Source organism: Pelophylax lessonae (assembly GCF_965119305.1).
Source record: "Pelophylax lessonae genome assembly, chromosome: 13".
In the NCBI taxonomy this organism is placed as follows: domain Eukaryota; kingdom Metazoa; phylum Chordata; class Amphibia; order Anura; family Ranidae; genus Pelophylax; species Pelophylax lessonae.
Genome location: NC_138780.1, coordinates 165,097,578 through 165,118,259, shown reverse-complemented (window position 1 = coordinate 165,118,259; position 20,682 = coordinate 165,097,578).

The following is a 20,682-nucleotide window of genomic DNA, read 5'->3' as shown; positions in this document are numbered from 1 at the left end:
TTCCTCGACCTTGGCCAACCACATGGCTACATTGGGGGGGCTTGCAGAGGTCTGGGATACAACTCTCAGCTGCGTTATCCAATACCTTTTATATCCAAATGAACTTTATTTGTAAGCATAAAACACCTTCAATGTGGTTCATAGCTGCTCATTCTACTTCATCAGTTGCATTGAGACTCCTCTGCATTCCTTTAGGCTGTGTGGAGAGAAGTTTTGTCAGTGTGAAGGGGGTGTTACAGGTTGCTCTCTTTATGCCTCGTACACACGTGCAGATCGTCGGCCAAACGATCGGCCGTCTTTTGTCCCCGGGCTGTCGTGTCTGTTGAAAAGTGCAAAAGACTGCACAAGAATTTTGTCCGCCGACTGCAGAAGTGATGTCATGTGATGGTTAACTTTCCCTGTGTTTTTTCTTTTCTGAGCATGCCCAGTCTTGCAAATCTGCTGTCTGTCGGCCCGAATTCTGTATTGACTGGCGAACAATCGGCCGCTCTGGTGTCGGCATACAAAAATTTTAATGCTTGCACGACAGATTCTGTTCGGCCGAAAGTGCGCTGTCGGCTGTGGGAAGCATCATACTAACAAGCCTACAATCGTCCGATCGGTCGTCGGCCGAATCTTTTCGGCCGACAATCTGCACGTGTGTACGGGGCATTACACACACATACATGTTCCTTCATGAAGGTGAAAATCATCTCATCTGAGCAGAAGACTGATTCTTTTATTGATGATACAGTAAATACAGTCCAAAAAATGGTAATTACATTGTGATGACTTGGAAATCCCAAAAAGCTTTTAGGCGCGTCATCAAAAAAAAAAAAAAACCTGCTCTTTAATTGGCCCACAAACCAGAAATATGCAACTCCTTCAGTCGGTATATAACTAACATTCCACCTATTGGTTCCAATGAGACATTCACTAGTTGACAGAGTTGTATAAAGTACTCGAAACCCATACTTGAGTAAAAGTACAAGTGCTCTATCAAAAAGTGACTTGAGTAGAAGTGGAAGTGCTCTATCAAAAAGTGACTTGAGTAGAAGTACTAAAGTATTCAACATTTTTTGTACTTAAGTATTGCAAGTAGTTTTTTTTTAAATGTTGCTACTCAAGTACTGAAAGTAAAAGTACCAGTAGTTTTTTTTAAAAAATTGCTACTCAAGTACTGAAAGTAAAAGTACAAGTACTGTGTTATGTAGTTATTAAAGAAAGAAGTCAAAAGTTTGAACATCATATTGTTTTTTATTATTTCAAATGATTAACCTAAGGGCTCTTTCACACGGCCGCTCCGTGTGTATGCAAATCATCCTATTTTTTTGCGGATGATTTGCGGACATAATGTAAGTCTATGGCATTGCGGATGTCAGCGGAATACCATCCGCTGACATCCGATTTTCTTCCTTTCAGTTCTGTTCCGTTTTTTGGAACGGAACAGAACCCTATTTTTTCATCCGTTCAAAGAACGGAAAGGAAGGAAAATGGGATGTCAGCGGTGTCACCCGCTGACATCCGCAATGCCATAGACTTACATTATGTCCGCATATCATCCGCAAACGGATGGGATGATATGCGGACACACGGAGCGGATGACACAAATGTCATCCGCTCCGTAAAAAAAAAAAAAAAAGTCCCGCAGCGGAGCTCTCACACGGAGCGGCCGTGTGAAAGAGCCCTAAAGGACAATCACAATTTGTTTGTTTCATATTTTCTTTTTAGTGTAAAGATTTGGTATAGCAGCTTTTATTTATACATACAGTAGCATTTATGCGCTGATTTACACATGACATTATACAAATTTTTTAGAACTTCATGAAACCTGCCATCTACTGTTCTGGGAGTAGTAATTTTTATAATAGTAACGAGTAACTATGCAGCACAAAAAAAATATATCAGAGTAAAAGTATTGAGATCATCGAAAAAATGTAGTGAAGTAAAAGTGGAAGTAGGAGAAAAAAAATTCTACTCTAGGAAAGTACAGATAACGCCTTTCGGTACTTAAGTACAGTAGTGAAGTAGTTCTTCTTAGTTACTATACATCTCTGCTAGTTGACTAGTGAAGTGACCAGGCACTCTCAATGCAATGGTATATTTCATGTTAATAGATTTATAGTAATGCACAGAAATGGAATGAAGGGGTACTAAAAACAGAGAAATTCTGACTAGTCCAGCTGCTGCTGGTGACTCCAATCTTCATTTTCTTGCAGAGCTAAACTAACCAAAGAACCTTCAGTATTTGCCCTGCTGCCAGTTTGTTAGATGCCTTTATCCCTTGTTGCCCACAGTGGTTCTCACTAGTGTTGAGCGAACATGGACTGTATTATTCGTGTTCGTACCGAATAGTTGGATTTTTGTTACCCGAACACGGACACGGACACTTTACTGTATGTTCGGGTAAAAATCCGTGTTCGGTCGTTTTATTTCCGGGTTTTGCATGTTTTGGCGCTCTTTTCATGGCGGGCTTTCAACAGCCAATCAACAATCGTTTAACTGGTGTGCCTTAAGCCATCCCAGCCATGCCTGCAAATGTATGAGTAGCTGTCTGAAGCATGTGACCAAGTCTTTATAAGTTCGAGGCAGCCGCAGCGGCGTCATTCTGCTGCTTAGATCAGGGACAGAGCACCCATACGTGCTGGCTGCTGATTAGGGAAAGACAGGCAGGGAAAAAGAACTGGTGTTCCGGATAGAATTGAGGGACAGGTCGGAGTGTTTAGGCAGGGCGAGTTGTAGGCATTTTAGGGATAGAGTCTGCTGAATTATAGGGTCAGTGTGTTCTACAAACTACAATCGATATTGCTGTGTGGGGTGGGGTCTGCACTTAATCCTGATCTACGATCTCTTCTCAATCCTGTTAGGGAGAGGCTGCTGCTGAATTTTAGGGAAAGTGTGTTCTACAAACTACAATCGATATTGCTGTGTGGGGTCTGCACTTAGTCCCGATCTACGATCTCTTCTCAATCCTGTTAGGGAGAGGCTGCTGCTGAATTTTAGGGAAACTGTGTTCTACAAACTACAATCGATATTGCTGTGTGGTGTGGGATAGGAGATAGGCAGGTGTCAGTGATCCACATCCATTTTTCTGTGTGTGGGCTGCAGTGAACACAATCTTTTTGGGGTGCAGTGAACACAATCTTTTTGGGGTGCAGTGAACAAAATCCTTTTAGGGTGCAGTGAACACAATCTTTTTGGGGTGCAGTGAACAAAATCCTTTTTGGGGTGCAGTGAACACAATCTTTTTGGGGTGCAGTGAACAAAATCCTTTGTGGGGTGCAGTGAACACAATCTTTGTGGGGTGCAGTGAACAACATCCTTTTTGGGGTGCAGTGAACAACATCCTTTTAGGGTGTAGTGAACACAATCTTTGTGGGGTACAGTGAACACAATCTTTTTGGGGTGCAGTGAACAAAATCCTTTTAGGGTGCAGTGAACACAATCTTTTTGGGGTGCAGTGAACAAAATCCTTTTTGGGGTGCAGTGAACACAATCTTTTTGGGGTGCAGTGAACAAAATCCTTTGTGGGGTGCAGTGAACACAATCTTTGTGGGGTGCAGTGAACAACATCCTTTTTGGGGTGCAGTGAACAACATCCTTTTAGGGTGTAGTGAACACAATCTTTGTGGGGTACAGTGAACACAATCTTTTTGGGGTGCAGTGAACAAAATCCTTTTGGGGTGCAGTGAACACAATCTTTGTGGGGTTCAGTGAAGACAATCCTTTTGGGGTGCAGTGAACAAAATCCTTTTGGGGTGCAGTGAACACAAGCTTTGTGGGGGTGCAGTGAACACAATCTTTGTGGGGTGGAGTGAACAAAATCTTTGTGGGGTGCAGTGAACACAATCTTTGTGGGGTGCAGTGAACACAATCTTTGTGGGGTACAGTGAACACAATCTTTGTGGGGTGCAGTGAACACAATCCTTTTGGGGTGCAGTGAACAAAATCTTTGTGGGGTGCAGTGAAGACAATCATTTTGGGGTGCAGTGAAAAAAATCTTTGTGGGGTGCAGTGAACACAATCTTTGTGGGGGCGCAGTGAACACAATCTTTGTGGGGTGCAGTGAAGACAATCCTTTTGGGGTGCAGTGAACAAAATCCTTTTGGGGTGCAGTGAACACAAGCTTTGTGGGGGTGCAGTGAACACAATCTTTGTGGGGTGCAGTGAACAAAATCTTTGTGGGGTACAGTGAACACAATCTTTGTGGGGTGCAGTGAACACAATCTTTGTGGGGTGCAGTGAACAAAATCCTTTTGGGGTGCAGTGAACACAATCTTTGTGGGGTGCAGTGAACACAATCTTTGTGGGGTGCAGTGAACAAAATCCTTTTGGGGTGCAGTGAACAAAATCTTTGTGGGGTGCAGTGAAGACAATCCTTTTGGGGTGCAGTGAACACAATCTTTGTGGGGGTGCAGTGAACACAATCTTTGTGGGGGTGCAGTGAACAAAATCCTTTTGGGGTGCAGTGAACACAATCTTTGTGGGGTGCAGTGAAGACAATCCTTTTGGGGTGCAGTGAACAAAATCCTTTTGGGGTGCAGTGAACACAAGCTTTGTGGGGGTGCAGTGAACACAATCTTTGTGGGGTGCAGTGAACAAAATCTTTGTGGGGTACAGTGAACACAATCTTTGTAGGGTGCAGTGAACACAATCTTTGTGGGGTACAGTGAACACAATCTTTGTGGGGTGCAGTGAACACAATCTTTGTGGGGTGCAGTGAACAAAATCCTTTTGGGGTGCAGTGAACAAAATCTTTGTGGGGTGCAGTGAAGACAATCATTTTGGGGTGCAGTGAAAAAAATCTTTGTGGGGTGCAGTGAACACAATCTTTGTGGGGGTGCAGTGAACACAATCTTTGTGGGGTGCAGTGAAGACAATCCTTTTGGGGTGCAGTGAACAAAATCCTTTTGGGGTGCAGTGAACACAAGCTTTGTGGGGGTGCAGTGAACACAATCTTTGTGGGGTGCAGTGAACAAAATCTTTGTGGGGTACAGTGAACACAATCTTTGTGGGGTGCAGTGAACACAATCTTTGTGGGGTGCAGTGAACAAAATCCTTTTGGGGTGCAGTGAACACAATCTTTGTGGGGTACAGTGAACACAATCTCATACTTCTGAAGATTTGAGGGTGCTGCCTGTTTCATCCTCCTCCTCCTCATCCATCCTTTTAGGGGTACAAACAATAGTAATTGGGGCCTAGTGTGCTTCTGTACGTGTGAGATACATACACTTTTTTTGATCATATTTCCTATTCCGCTATTCAATAAAAACCTTTGGGGATCAATTAAATTGCGGAATAGTCTGTGTCGGTACGTGTGAGATCCACCTTTCCAAGTTTTTGGGGTTCATCTCATACTTCTGAAGCTTTGAGGGTGCTGCCTGTTCCATACTCCTCCTCCTCCTCATCCATCCTTTTAGGGGTACAAACAATAGTAATTGGGGCCTAGTGTGCTTCTGTACGTGTGAGATACATACACTTTTTTTGATCATATTTCCTATTCCGCTATTCAATAAAAACCTTTGGGGATCAATTAAATTGCGGAATAGTCTGTGTCGGTACGTGTGAGATCCACCTTTCCAAGTTTTTGGGGTTCATCTCATACTTCTGAAGCTTTGAGGGTGCTGCCTGTTCCAAACTCCTCCTACTCCTCATCCATCCTTTTAGGGGTACAAACAATAGTAATTGGGGCCTAGTGTGCTTCTGTACGTGTGAGATACATACACTTTTTTTGATCATATTTCCTATTCCGCTATTCAATAAAAACCTTTGGGGATCAATTAAATTGCGGGATAGTCTGTGTCGGTACGTGTGAGATCCACCTTTCCAAGTTTTTGGGGTTCATCTCATACTTCTGAAGCTTTGAGGGTGCTGCCTGTTCCATACTCCTCCTCCTCCTCCTCATCCATCCTTTTAGGGGTACAAACAATAGTAATTGGGGCCTATGCCGATGCATGGATGTGTTTATGGGCTTCAGAGACAGCATCCCATGTTGAATTAGGCATGCATGGCTGCACCCTTCCTCCTCTGGGTGCATGCCAAGGCACGGCCCTTAAGGCCCTTCAAAATCCTCAGCACCAAGACCATGATGCTCTTAATCCGGCCCTGGTCCTCCTCCACCGCCGCTTCCACCTACACCGCTCATAGGTGTGCGCAGCCTATTGCATTAGGGTGTGCACCCCAAAGTTGAAATACACATGCATGTGTTTGCCTACATGTACATGGCCCCGATACATTACTCTCCCTGCTGGCAAAGAGAAATAGAGCAGAGCAGGTCCGAGGGAGATCTTTCCCATCTCCTCACTGGCAAACAGAGCGATAATGCTATGTGCCCTAGGTGATTAGGGTGTGCCCAGGTACACCCGGCACACCCTGTGCGCACGCCTATGACACCGCCACATCCACCACCACCTCAACCTCCCTCCTACTCCATATGGGCCTCGTCCTTCAGAGATGAAGAACATTGTTTTATTTTTCTGTTTTTTTTTTTGTTGTTTTAAGTTATTTCCCTATCCACATTTGTTTGCAGAGCACTTGCCATGCTCTTAACTACGTTTTGCTGCCATTTGCAGCACTCTAGCCCTTTCCATTGGTGTTTTAGAGCCATTTTAGTGCATTAAAGTTCGGGTCCCAATGGGGTTCGGTGTCCGGGAAAAGTTCGGTAAAAGTCCGGGACACGGACCCGGACTTTTTTTTAAAGCTCGGCCGAAACCGTCGAAAACGGACATCTAGGTGTCCGCTCAACCCTAGTTCTCACCAATAACACTGAGGGGGTTGCTATAATGGCATGGATGCACAGCGGCTGGTGTAACCCTACAAAAGAGTACAAAGGTTCACCGTATGGCTCCATTTACACCAGATGCGAAGGACAGCACTGGGCATTTATTCCAGCGCAGTCCCACCGCATGACAAAGCAAGATGCCTTGTCTCCTGTGTGCTTGATTTACACCACTGCATTGTGGTGATGTGTGGGCATGGTGCTCTGAAAAAGAGTAGTGCATGCACTACTTTTTTTCACTGTAACGTAGCCCGAGGCACTGCCTCCCACTGCGTGGCACCCAATTGAACTTTATGATATGTCATACCGAAGCATCCTTAAACCTGGCAACCTTGGGTTGACCATTATTTACCACCTAACTTTGACCGTTCCCTATTGGAACCCTATTTACTTTCTGTGGTACTGTTAGGTTCACCCTTGGCTGATGGAGTAGTAAGCTTTGTCTGCCCAATGAGAGACTCCATTCCAACACTTCTCCTCTCTCCTTGTTCCCTTCTCTGGCTTATCTTTTTTCCTCCTCACTCTTCTACTCTGACTTTCTCCTTTTGTTGTGACTCCTACTAATGATTTATTACTCATCGCTCCATGTGGGCAGTTTTGGAGCTTTTAGACGTAATACTCTCTCTGTTTGCCGGGGACCTTGCTTATACCCAATTAGTTATAATGAGCTCCAAGTATTTATCTTGTTTTGGCCCTTAAATTATTTTTATTATTTTGTTTTTAAAGAAACCCTTCAATGGTTGTTTATATAATACAACTTGTAAAATTAGTTTTCTTATGGCAACAGAGTGTATTGCAATATAATAATACACTTGTTATTCTTTATGCCTGTACACTGATGTGTTACCTTTAACCACTTGCCGACCGCCCGCCAGCCGCCTTTTTGCTCAGCTGCGTCCAGTCACGTCATGTCAGTTAGGGGTCCGATCTGTCTGTCGCAATGTCGCATTCCCGCTAAAAATCGCAGATCACTGCCATTACTAATAAGAAAAATAAAAATTAAAAAGTCCAAAAATCTATCCCGTAGTTTGTAAACGCTATAACTTTTGCGCAAACCAATTAAAATACGCTTTTTGGGATTTTTTTTTTACCAAAAATATGTAGCAGAATACAAATTGGCCTAAACTGATAAAAAAAAATTTATCTTTAAAAATTTTTTTATTGGGAATGTTTTAGGCTCCTTTCACACGGCTGCTCCGTGTGAAAGCTCCGCTGCGGGACTTTCTTTTTTTTTTTTTCCACGGAGCGGATGACATTTCTGTCATCCGCTCCGTGTGCCCGCATATCATCCCATCCGTTTGCGGATGATATGCGGACATAATGTAAGTATATGGCACTGCGGATGTCAGCGGATGACACCGCTGACATCCGATTTTCCTTCCTTTCCGTTTTTTACACGGAAGGAAAAATGGGGTTCTGTTCCATTCGTAAAAATGGAACAGAACTGACAGGAGGAAAATCGGGTGTCAGCGGATGGTATTCCGCTGACATCCGCAGTGCCATTCACTTACATTATGTCCGCAAATCATCCGCAAACGGATTGGATGATTTGCGGACACACGGAGCGGCCGTGTGAAAGGACCCTTATAGAAGAAAGTAAAAAATATGGTGTTTTTTTTTTTCAAAATTGTTGCTCTTTTTTTGTTTATAGAGCAAAATCTAAAGGGCAGAGGTGATCAAATACCACCAAAAGAAAGCTGGGGAAAAAAGGACATCAATTGTATTTGGGTACAGCGTCGCACGACCTTGCAATTTTCCGTTAAAGTAACGCAGTGCCGAATCGCAAAAAATGGTCTGGTCATTAATGGGGCAAATCCTTCTGGTCCAGAAGTGGTTAATAAAACTTTTAAACAAGAACTTCATGAAACTTCTGTGTGACATTGCAATAAAGTTCATTAAAAAAAAAAAGGAAAGGAGTGGTGCAGTAGTGAGCAGTAATTTCCACCAGACCACACTGCACACCAGCTGCTGCATTATAAAGCAATGACTGGTGTGAATGGACCCCTAAATGTCCAGGAATCATAAACAATGCAATCGAAATAATTTTTGTGCCAGTCTACAGTGGATTAAGTCACAGTACACAGATGGTGTAAAGTGAAAAGGTCACATGACCAGCCCTGATTATGTGTGACACTGAAAAATGCATTTGCAACACAAATCATCATTACTTATTTAAAGTGTAACTCCACTTTTGTTGAGGAAAAAAATATTCCCCTCTGGGTGATCTATGTACTGCATTGCAAGGATTATAACAACCTTTTGTTTCAGATTCTTACCTTTTGTTATTCTGAAGAAATCACTGTTTGTTCCTCTGTGCCTCTATGCTGAGTAGGTCTAATGGGAGTGGTTTCATAATTATCAATCAGCTGTGCAGCTGCAGAGCATTAATGAGGAAAGCTGCTGGGCCTGCATCCCTTTAGGCGTGTTCTTATTGGGAGTATCTCACCAAAAATTTAATTTTTGTTGCAGGGGATACCAGAAATCTGACTTGTATCTTAGTGCAGACTTCTGGGAAAATTGGTGAGCCAATCATACAAGCAGGAAATTATGTTTCTGGGGTGTGGTCAGTAGGGATAATCGAACGGTTCGGGTCAACCATCGGTTCGACACGAACATTGGGTGTTCGAAATTCGGCCGAATTCCAAACTTTTTGCGGTAAAAGTTCGGAATTCAGCCACCAGAACCGCCCAAAATGCAATGGGACAGGAACTTGGCTTTAAAAGCCCATGATTGGCCCAGAAACATCAGTAAAATGTGATTGGAGTGACTACGGGGTCCAGAGGCCAATCAGGAGTAAATACGCCCCCCGTACGCCCCCCATTATATAACATAGCCCCGCCAAAACTCTAGCACTGTAATGCAAAGGCTGTGGAAGAGAGTGGAAGCATTTGTGTTTCTCCTGCTGCTTGTAAAGCTCCAGAGTCATTTTGCAATTATTAGTGTGAGGAAAGGGATATGCAGTGTAGTTAGGGTACTATATACCAGTGGTCCTCAACCCTGGCCTACAGGGCCCACTAACAGGCCAGATTTTAGGTATTACCTTGGGGAGATGCAGAGTAGAGTACTGCAATCACTGAGCAGCAAATGATATCACCTGGGATGTATTTAAGTTATCTTGAAAATCTGGCCTGTTAGTGGGCCCTGTAGGCCAGGGTTGAGGACCACTGCTATATACCACTCTAGTTAGATTCAATAATCTAGTTTTTGTAGGGATAGCTTTAAGTGTCAGGGTGACCGTAGTGTAGTTTAGGGTGAACTGACTCTGCCATGTCAGGGTGACCGTAGTGTAGTTTAGGGTGAACTGACTCTGCCATGTCAGGGTGACCGTAGTGTAGTTTAGGTGACCTGACTCTGCCATGTCAGGGTGACCGTAGTGTAGTTTAGGTGACCTGACTCTGCCATGTCAGGGTGACCGTAGTGTAGTTTAGGTGAACTGACTCTGCCATGTCAGGGTGACCGAACTCTGCCATGTCAGGGTGACCCTACTATGCAGATTCTGGGTTAGGGGTATACATATATATATATATATATATATATATATATATATATATATATAAAAAACGACAATTTTTAAGAACTTTTTTTTGCCTGATTCATAGTCCCTGGGGCATGACCCAGAACCCTAGGCACTTTTTAGGGGCATTTATTGGGTTTTAGGGCTTCAAAATGGTGTTTTTTGATTCCAGAAGTTTGGGTCCCATTGATTTAAATGGGGTTCTGGAATCCGAACCGAACTTTCAGGAAATTTGGGTGTTCAGGTCGAACCGAACTTTTCAAAAGTTCGATCATCCATAGTGGTCAGTATACATTCTGTGTACAGAACAGATCCAGGTAGCCATATTGCATTGCATTTTCAGAAAACTACAGCAGCTGCAGATTGAAAAGGAAAGGTAATTTTTAATAACTTTCAATTACAATATGATTTGTGTAGCAATTGTATACGCTATATTATTTTTTCATTGTTTGCTATTTTATTTTCCCACGAAAGTAGAGTTACCCTTTAAATACACATTCAAAAACATAAAGAAAGCAATATATAAATATACCACACCATTATCATGCAATTGACAGACTTTAAAGTAGCCACCCTTCCTCTTCAGCAACTCATACTCTTCTGCCGCATGCTGCAGATTTAAAGGTGCAACTCAATTTTAGACTAGTGTCAAGCTATTTACTATGCAAATTGAATATTTACCTTTTTTTGTAGCAATTTAGCAATATGCAAATTACTGAAGAATGATTAGGGAATATGGGCTAAACAAATCCCTCCGTAAGTCCACAAGTCATTTGTAACCCTTTTAATCATTCAATTAATCGCTAAAGTCAGACGAAATAAATCTCTCAAGGCAGCGCACCATTAATCAACTCCATATTGAGAAAAGATATTCTGGGTAAACATGGTGATAAAGCAGGAAGCACTCAGTCAATGTGGAAAGGTTTTCGTGACTTTTAAAAGAAATCTGTCATGTCTTATGTAAACATTCTTTTTTGACTTGGTAATGTGTGTTTGTCTCCTACATTTTAATCATTTTGATGGAATTTGCTGTTAAATCATAATTTCATAATAATATTTCATATACATTGTGAAGCCACTAGAAAGGCCACCTGCCGGTATGTGAAGGAAATCTAGTTGCTTGCATGTCAAGTCACTTCTCAGATTCAGCCCTGGTTACACTTCTATACAACCATCGATCAGATCTCTTGGGAGCACTTCTTCAACTTGCCAAACTTTACTGTTGACAAGTATGGCTTCTCATCATAGTGATGATGTGCCAATAGCTTCCTTACAGTCTCTACAACGCTGGGTGATGCAACAAGATACTGCACAAAGAATCTGTGTTTGCATCCATATTACAGGGGAAGTGACCTGCCGTCACAACATGTATCTAGGTGTTATACTCAATAAATATTTCAACAGCAAGATTCTCATAACCCATGAGTTTTTTATTTTGGCACATTGTCACCACACAATCGGTGAGGAACAGCCAAATTCTGCTACTAAGGTAAGGTTGTGGAAAACAGTTTAACCACTTTACCACCGGAGGATTTTGCTGTCTTACGTCCAGGCCAGTTTTTGCCATTCGGCACTGTGCGTCTTTAACTGACAATTGCGCGGTCATGCAACGCCGTACCCAAACAAAATTTACGTCCTTTTTTTTTCCACAAACAGAACTTTCTTTTGGTGGTATTTGATCACCTGTGCGATTTTCATTTTTTTGCGATATTAATTAAAAAATGCGACAATTTTGAAAAAATAACAATATTTTTCTACTTTGACAGTTAAAAAATATCCAATATATTCAATTTTTGTCATATATTTAGGCCAAAATGTATTTAGCTACATGTCTTTGACAAAAAAATTCTCAATGAGAGTATTTTTAACCGCTTTATGACCAGAAGGTTTTACCCCATTCCTGACCAGGCCATATTTTGCGATTCGGCTCTGCATTACTTTAATGCTCGGTCATGCAATGCTGTACCCAAATTAAATTATGTTCTTTTTCTCCCCACAAATAGAGCTTTCTTTTGGTGGTATTTGATCACCTGTGCGATTTTTACTTTTTGCGCTATAAACAAAAAAAGAGAGACAATTTTGAGAAAATAACAATATTTTTCACATTTTTTTATATGAAATTCCCCCCAAAAAAATGTAAAAATCTAAATTTTTTATCATTTTAGGCCAATTAGTTTTCTGCTACATATTTTTGGTAAAAAAAAAAAATCACAATAAGCGTATTTTGATTGGTTGGCGCAAAAGTTATTGCGTTTACTAACTAAGGGAAAGATTTCTGTCATTTTTGGTGTTTTTTATTTTAACGAGTAATGGAGGCGATCTGCGACATTGCGGCGGACAGATCGGACCCTTGACTGACATTTTTGACACTTTTGGGGGTACCAGTGACATTACTTCAGTAATCAGTGCTATACATATGCACTGTTACTGTAAAAATGACACTGGCAGGGAAGGGGTTAATTTTTATTGGAGAGGGAGGGGTTAATATATGCCTGGTGCTTACTGACGTGTGTGGGGGGAGGTGACTGCGTGACACAGGGACAGATCGTAGGTTCAGCTATGCTAAACCCTGCGATCTGACCCTGCCTGTCACTTAGGAGATCTGCCCGCTTTGTTTACACAAGGGGGGTGGATTTCCACACTAGATCCCCGACAATCGAGGAAGAGCAGCGGTGATCACCGCCGCTCCTCCCCTGGCCCGACTCCCGCTGTAACTGAATACAGCGGGAGCGCCTGCGTGCCGCCAAGAGAGGCGAATGTCTGGTGACGTAGGTCTACGCCGCCAGACGATAACGAACCACTTTTCTGCAGTACAGTCAACGTGACTGGTCGGCAAGTGGTTAATGTCACAGGTTATACACCATGGCAAGACTGAGCACAGCAACAAGACACAAGGTAGTTTTACTGCGTCAGCAAAGTCTCTCTCAGACAAAACATACAAAGCAGACTGGGGTTTCATCATGATGTGGTGTTCAAGCTCTTTTGAAGAAGCACAAGGAAACTGGCAATGTTGAAGAATGTAGACACAGTGGTTGGCCAAGGAAACTTAAAGGAGCAGATGCTTAATTCCCTTCAACGTCGGAAGATGTCCAGCAGTGCCATCAGCACAGAACTGACGAAACCAGTGGGACTTCATGGAAGAATTGTGGACAAAAAGCCATACCTCTGACGTGGAAACAAGGCTAGACATGTGCAGAATGGAAAAATGTGTTTAATTTCAGATAGATTCATTATGTTACAAATTTCGTTTCGTTATGGAATTCATATAGTTTGGTTTCCGAATATGTTTCGTTTAGTTTCATTTTCCTTAAATTTAGTTTAATTTTCATTAAAATTAATTTAGTTTATTCATTTTTATTAATTTTCTAACAAATCCCAACTTTGGAATTTAGATTTAGTAGAAAAACGATCAACTTATTTGAATTCTGTGTGAAGAATAGCTGGTTGTCATCAGCTGTCAGCTGGCTTCCCCACTGACAGATGAATATAAAGAAAATAGAAAAATGCTTGAAAAAACTGCCAAAATAAAAAAAACCCGTGTGGGATCTCCCCCAGAATCCATAGCAGGCCCTTATCTGAGCATGCAGCCCAGAAGTTAAGGAAAGGGGGGGGGGTGATTAAGTGCCCCCCTCCTTAACAATACTAGGCCACATGCCCTCAACATGGAGGGATAAGTGCTTTGGGGCAGGGGGGCCTGCTCTGTTCTTTGACATTTCTTATAAGGGGTGGGGAGGGGCCACTTGGCTATGTCACCCGGTGGCACCACCCCTTCTGACATCACAGACTGGTGCATGCTGGGCCTGTGAAGTCCCAAGGGGCGGGGCCACCAGGTGACCTTGTATATAAGTAGAGAAAGGCAACCGCACTCCAGTTTGAAGGTGTGAAGTAATAAAATCCATTTATTGAAGATCCAAATGATAAAAACGATCCATAGTGACAATCAGAGACAGGGGACAAAACACAGTTGACGTGTTTCACGAAATTACATTCGCTTAGTCATAACCTTCAAACTGGAGTGCGGTTGCCTTTCTCTACTTATATACAGCTGCCAGGATTGCGGACCTTACCAGCACTCTGCTTGATCATCAGGACAATCTTTCACCTGAGCGGTTTTTCCTCTTTCCCTGTGTTCGATTTTGCCACCAGGTGACGTTGCCAGATGGCCCCCCCCCCTTACCTATATAAGAAATGTCAAAGCGCAGAGGGGGTATTCGGCAGGCTGCATGCCCGGATAAGGGCCTGATATGGACTGGGGGGCACCCCATGCCATTGTTTTGATATTTTTCTATTGCTGGGCAATGCTGGCATTCTTTTCTTTACATTCATCTGTCAGCGAAAAGCCAGCTGACAGCTGATGAGTTCAAATGAACCGATAATGGATTTCCGTCCACTGAACCCGAGGCTTGGGACGCACATCCGGCGGTTGGTCCGCACGCTACTTTCTGGCGTGCACCGCAAGAGAGGAGGTTGCGGCTCCTATGCCAGACGGGCATATCTTTGTATTTTATACCTTGTGAGTACATGTCTTTTTTATTTAATAAAGCTGTTCTGTGAAACAATTTTACACTATTGGAGGCTCCTTCCCTTTTTCTCCTACATACCCGGGCACTGTACTGGATTCGTATTTTATACCTATTGAGCTGACATCTGCACTACTACCACGGAGTGATACCAAGGCCATAGGAGATCCTGATTGCCAGTGTGTGGGAGCGATCCCCTAATAATCGACCCGCTGTTTACCCCTGTAGGGGTAAGGGAATCTGGTAAGCGCAGGACCCCAGGCTCAGGGGAACACATCTTCCTTTTGCCCACCCACTATACTTTGGGCATAGAGAAAAGAGCACTACAAATCCACCATATATTGACTTCACCTATTTAGGACTTTTTTTGGACTTTTTAAACCACTGAGACGGCACATTTACTTGGATTCATTTGTGGGATTATTTGTATTGACTTTTTAGTCTGCATTTTTTCATTTATGAACCGCTAGTTCGGCACGGATATTTTTCACCAATTAATTGGTTCACCTTTTGCACCATTTGCACCTATTTATATATTTATTGAGAATTATTTATTCATTTTCTTCTACTCGTATTTACTGGCACTTTAAGAGCATACCCATCGATTGTCATTTTAGGGTCATATATACGCTATTTATCACTTTACTTATATTTATTAAGAATTTTTATAGCATACTTACCTATTGTTATTTTATGGTCACATATTTACCACTGGATTTCATTGGATTAATTTTTTTTTTTTTTTTAGCACTTCACTTTTTGATTCACCTTTTGCACTTCTCTTTGCACATTATTGTACGTATGAAATGTATTTATTGATGTTATGCATATAGGGTTTTATTATATTATATTTTTTATACATAGACCCACTTTGGTTTTACACAGGTTTGTCATTTATCAGACTTTAAGTTGATGATTCACTGATTCCAATATCAAATTACTACACATGCCTCTATAGGATATCTTACTAGAAGTATAGTATCCTACATATACATTCCCATAACACCCCACCAGGCAGCGCCAATCACTTCCCTTCCCCTTTTATTTGATAATGGATCTGAATTCTAATCATTCTGAAAGGTTGTAATTTGTTAGAAAACAAAGAAACTAAACAAATTTTAACAGATTTCAATAAAAATTTGTTTCTAATTCATTAAGAGGTTTGGATAGATCTGAATCTCCGAATAACCAAAAATGAGTCTGAATTTGCATTTGGACCAAAACAAATTGCACGTGTCTAAACAAGGCTAAATGACTCAACTAAGCATTAAAACATAGGAATTTGGGTACAGACAGCAGGTTCTCTGGACTGAAGAGTTAAAATTTAAAATATTTGGCTGTAGCAGGAGGCAGTTTGTTTGCTGTAGGGCTGACTGTAGATGGTAATTCGATCGGCTCAAACCACTGGGGTCCCCTGCCATAAGGTGGTTATTGTAGGTAGGTCTCCTGCTATAGTCTGTTGCCTACTAGTCTGAGGTTGGGTGAGATCACTGTTTGTTATGTGTTTATTGTGCTAAAAACTCACCTATTGTTTTGTCTGTTTGCTAGCAAACCATTGTGGGATGTTTCTGCTTATGATGATGTATATTTTACTTTGCATTTAGGATGGAGGGTTTTGGTGCCGAATAGTCTGGGTGGGTACTGAGTCACCCAGGTGACAAGTTGTTTAAATAACCTAAGGTTTATAGTATATGTTGGTTGTTGTTTAGCTATGGTATGGTCCTGTGTACAGTTTGTATTGTTAGTGCCGGTTCACACTAATACGACTTGTCAGGCGACTTGGTCAGCCTGGCAAGTCGTGCACCGTCGCGGTCATTGAGTAGTACAGGACCGGTTCTAATAGGAGCGACACAAGTCGCTCTGACTTGAAAAAGGGTCCTGTACTACTTTGGGGCGACCTGGAGGTGACTTGCATTGACATTAATTTTATGAAGTCTGTGCAAGTCACGCCTAAGTCACGCTGCACGCGACTTCACAGGTCGCCTCCTAAGTCGGAGCGACCTAGTGTGAACCGGCACTTAGGGTAATATAATCAGGAGAGGATGTCCTCCTGTAGGATATAAATTACGTGTCTGAGTTACAAATAAGGTCTTTCCTTTGGAGTTTACCTCACATCTTGTCTGTGTACGATGTTTGGGGGTAAAAAGGGCTGGTATTAGCTCTTGACCTGCTCAAAACGATTTGAAGGGCATGAGGAGCTGTTTGGCGGAAGGAAGCACCTAGTCGGGGTGCCGAAGTAGTTCCGTCACACAGCAATGTTTTCAACTGTCATGAATGGGTTACATTCATGACAACTGTGATTACTAGGGATCTGTGATTGGCTACGGCTAATCACATATTCCAGAGTGCTGTGACAGGCCCAGGTACCATGTGATAGCTGTGTGCCAATCACATCTCACTGATAAAGGAAGCAGAGCTGTTATGAATAAGATTCATTCACAACAGGTTTGTTTTGTTTTGTTTGTTTGTTTGTTTTGTTTGTTTGTTTTGTGTTTTGTTTATGATCATGTGTTGGCATAGCGAGCACATGATTCCCTGGCTGCTGAAGGTGTGATCTGCGATTGGACACAGCAGGTGCAGGTGTGTAGGAAATGGCGCATCTAACCAGAGCAGGCACAATGACCTACATGTACATCATTATGGTTGCACATGCCATCCCGCTGTAGTATGATTACAACAGAGATGTATAGTAACGAAGTAGAACTACTTAAGTACTGTACTTAAGTACCGAAATGCGGTATCTGTACTTTCCTAGAGTAGAATTTTTTTCTCCTACTTCTACTTTTACTTCACTACATTTTTTCGATGATTTCAATACTTCTACTCAAGTATTTTTTTTTTGTGCTGCATAGTTACTCGTTACTTTTAAAAAAATTACCACTGCCAGAACAGTAGATGGCAGGTTGCATAAAGCTCAAAAAAATGTGTATAATGTCATTTGTAAATCAGCGCATACGAAAATAAAGGCTGTGTATAATAAAAGCTGCTATACCAAATCTTTCCAATAAAAAGAAAATATGAAACAAACAAATAAATGGTGCTACAGCGCTTAAAGTGCATCAAGAAACTACTAACAAACACAGGTTAATCATTTGAATAAATCATTTGAAATAATAAAAAACAATATGATGTTCAAACTTTTGACTTCTTTCTTTAATAACTACATAACACAGTACTTGTACTTCTACTTTCAGTACTTGAGTAGAATTTTTTTTTCAAAACTACTGGTACTTTTTACTTTTAGTACTTAAGTAGCAAATTTTTTGAAAAAACTACTTGCAATACTTAAGTAAAAAAAATGTTGAATACTTTAGTACTTCTACTTAAGTAACTTTTTCTGCGAGCACTTCCACTTCTACTCAAGTCACTTTTTGATCGAGCACTTGTACTTTTACTCAAGTAGAAATTTCGAGTACTTTATACAAGTCTGGATTACAATACGTTTTATATACAATATACGTTGTAGAAAAAGACACCGCAGAAGTGTAACCAATCCTGGAATGTTAGAAATTTTTCATTTCAAGAATGTTTGTTTGATTTACTGATTAGTTGGTTCAAACTGAAATTTTTTTTCTCAAACAAAGGAATTTCTAACATTGTATGTGTTTTTTGTTGTTTGTATATGTTTCAAAATCTAATGTTAAAAGCTTTTGAATGACATTTGTCATGTCATCAAATTCTCTGAGAATTTTCGTATGAATGTTCATTCCAAAATGTACTGGTGTATACCCAGCTTTTAGCTGGAAAAAATGTTCACCATTGTGATATGCCCAGTGCATTCAAAGGGTCCCTTCACAAGGGCTTTCCACCCGGCAGACTCCGTTTTGCTCAGCGGGGATCGATCCAGGCGGATGACAGGTCCATCTCTACTTACTTTGCAGAGACAGACCTGTCAGGTCCCCTCTCTCCTCTATGGGAGATCGGATGAAAACGGACTACCTGTCTGTTTTCATCAGATCCTATCCGATCCTCCAGACGGATGGAAAATAGGGTTTCTATCCTGGATTTCACAGACAGGATCGGATCGGATAGCAGTGGGTGTAAGCGGAGATGTCACCACTGACATCCACTGCTCCATAGGGGTGCATGGAGCATCTGACCAGGTCCGCCTGAAAAACTGACAGGCAGACTGATCAGAAAGCCTGTGTGAAAGGAGTCAAACTAAGAATTTTTGATTCACTTCGGGATCCATTCAGCATGAATTCTGTTCAATCTATAAAATGCCAATTTTTGTGAAATTTTGGAACTTTAAGTAACTCCACTTTCATAGGAAAAAAGATAGAAAAAAAACCCAAAAAACAATATAGCGTATACAATTGTGACACAAGTGATATTGTAATTGAATGTTATGAAAAATTACCTTTCCTGTTCAATCTGCAGCTCTGTAATTTTCTGTAAAGAGCAATGCAATATGGCTACCTTGATTTGTTCTGTACATAGAATGTGTACTGAACAAACCCCAGAAACGTAATCTCCTGCTTGTGTGATTGGCTCACTGATTTTCCCAGAAGTCTGCCTAAGATACAAGTCAGATTTCAGGCATCCCCTGAAAAAAAATAAAAATAAATTTTGGTTAGATTCTTTAAATAGGAAATCACGTCTAAAGGGATGCAGACACTGCCACTTTCCTCATTAGTGACCTGCAGGTTCACAGCTGATTGATAATTATGAAATCACTCCCATTAGACTCACTGAGTACAGAGGAACAAACAGTGGTTTCTTCAGAATAACAAAAGCTAGGAATCTGCACAAAGTTTGTTAAAATCCTTGCAATGTACAATGTGCAATGTACAGAGATCACCCAGAAGGGAATGTTTTTTCTCAACAAAAGCGAAGTTACGCTTTAAATCAAAAAATATAACTGCAAACTATGGTTAAACACAGTAGGCATATTAACTATATTCAGCACATTAGGATGAGTTTTAAGCAGAAATAAACCTGAAACCAATGTAATATATTGCAGCTTAGCAATCATTAGATGTGGTGGCTGCATTTGTTTTCTGTCTTTTATTCTGTGAGAACTAGGAAGTTGCTCAGGCAATGCGATCTGCACTGAGAATGTCTTACCCACAGTATAACAGGGGATGTCCATAAGCATACCTCCCAACTTTCTGAGATGGGAATGAGGGACACTTATTAGCAAAAGTATGTAGGCATAGGACACACCCCCTGCCACGCCCACCCTGTAAAGGAGAATTGTACCAAAAAAAGATTAGTTAAACCCACAAGTGCTTTTTTTTTTTTTTAATATCCCTACTATTTCTTTATATTGGCTTTTGGACTTTACAAATGCAGCGATTTAGAAATTTTAACCACTTTACCACCGGAGGATTTTGCTGTCTTACGTCCAGGCCACTTTTTGCGATTCGGCATTGTGCGACTTTAACTGACAATTGCGCGGTCATGCAACACCGTACCTAAACAAAATTTACGTCCTTTTTTTCCTACAAACAGAGCTTTCTTTTGGTGGTATTTGATCACCTGTGCGATTTTAATTTTTTGCGATATTAGTTAAAAAACGGGACAATTTTGAAAAAATAACAATATTTTACTTTGACAGTTAAAAAATATCCAATATATTAAATTTTTGTCATATATTTAGGCCAAAATGTATTTAGCTACATGTCTTTGACAAAAAAATTCTCAATGAGCGTATTTTTAACCGCTTTATGACCGGAAGGTTTTACCCCATTCCTGACCAGGCCATATTTTGCGATTCGGCACTGCGTTACTTTAACGGACAATTGCGCGGTCATGCAACGCTGTACCCAAATTAAATGTATGTCCTTTTTTTCCCCACAAATAGAGCTTTCTTTTGGTGGTATTTGATCACCTATGTGATTTTTACTTTGAGCTATAAACAAAAAAAGAGCGACTATTTTGAAAAAATA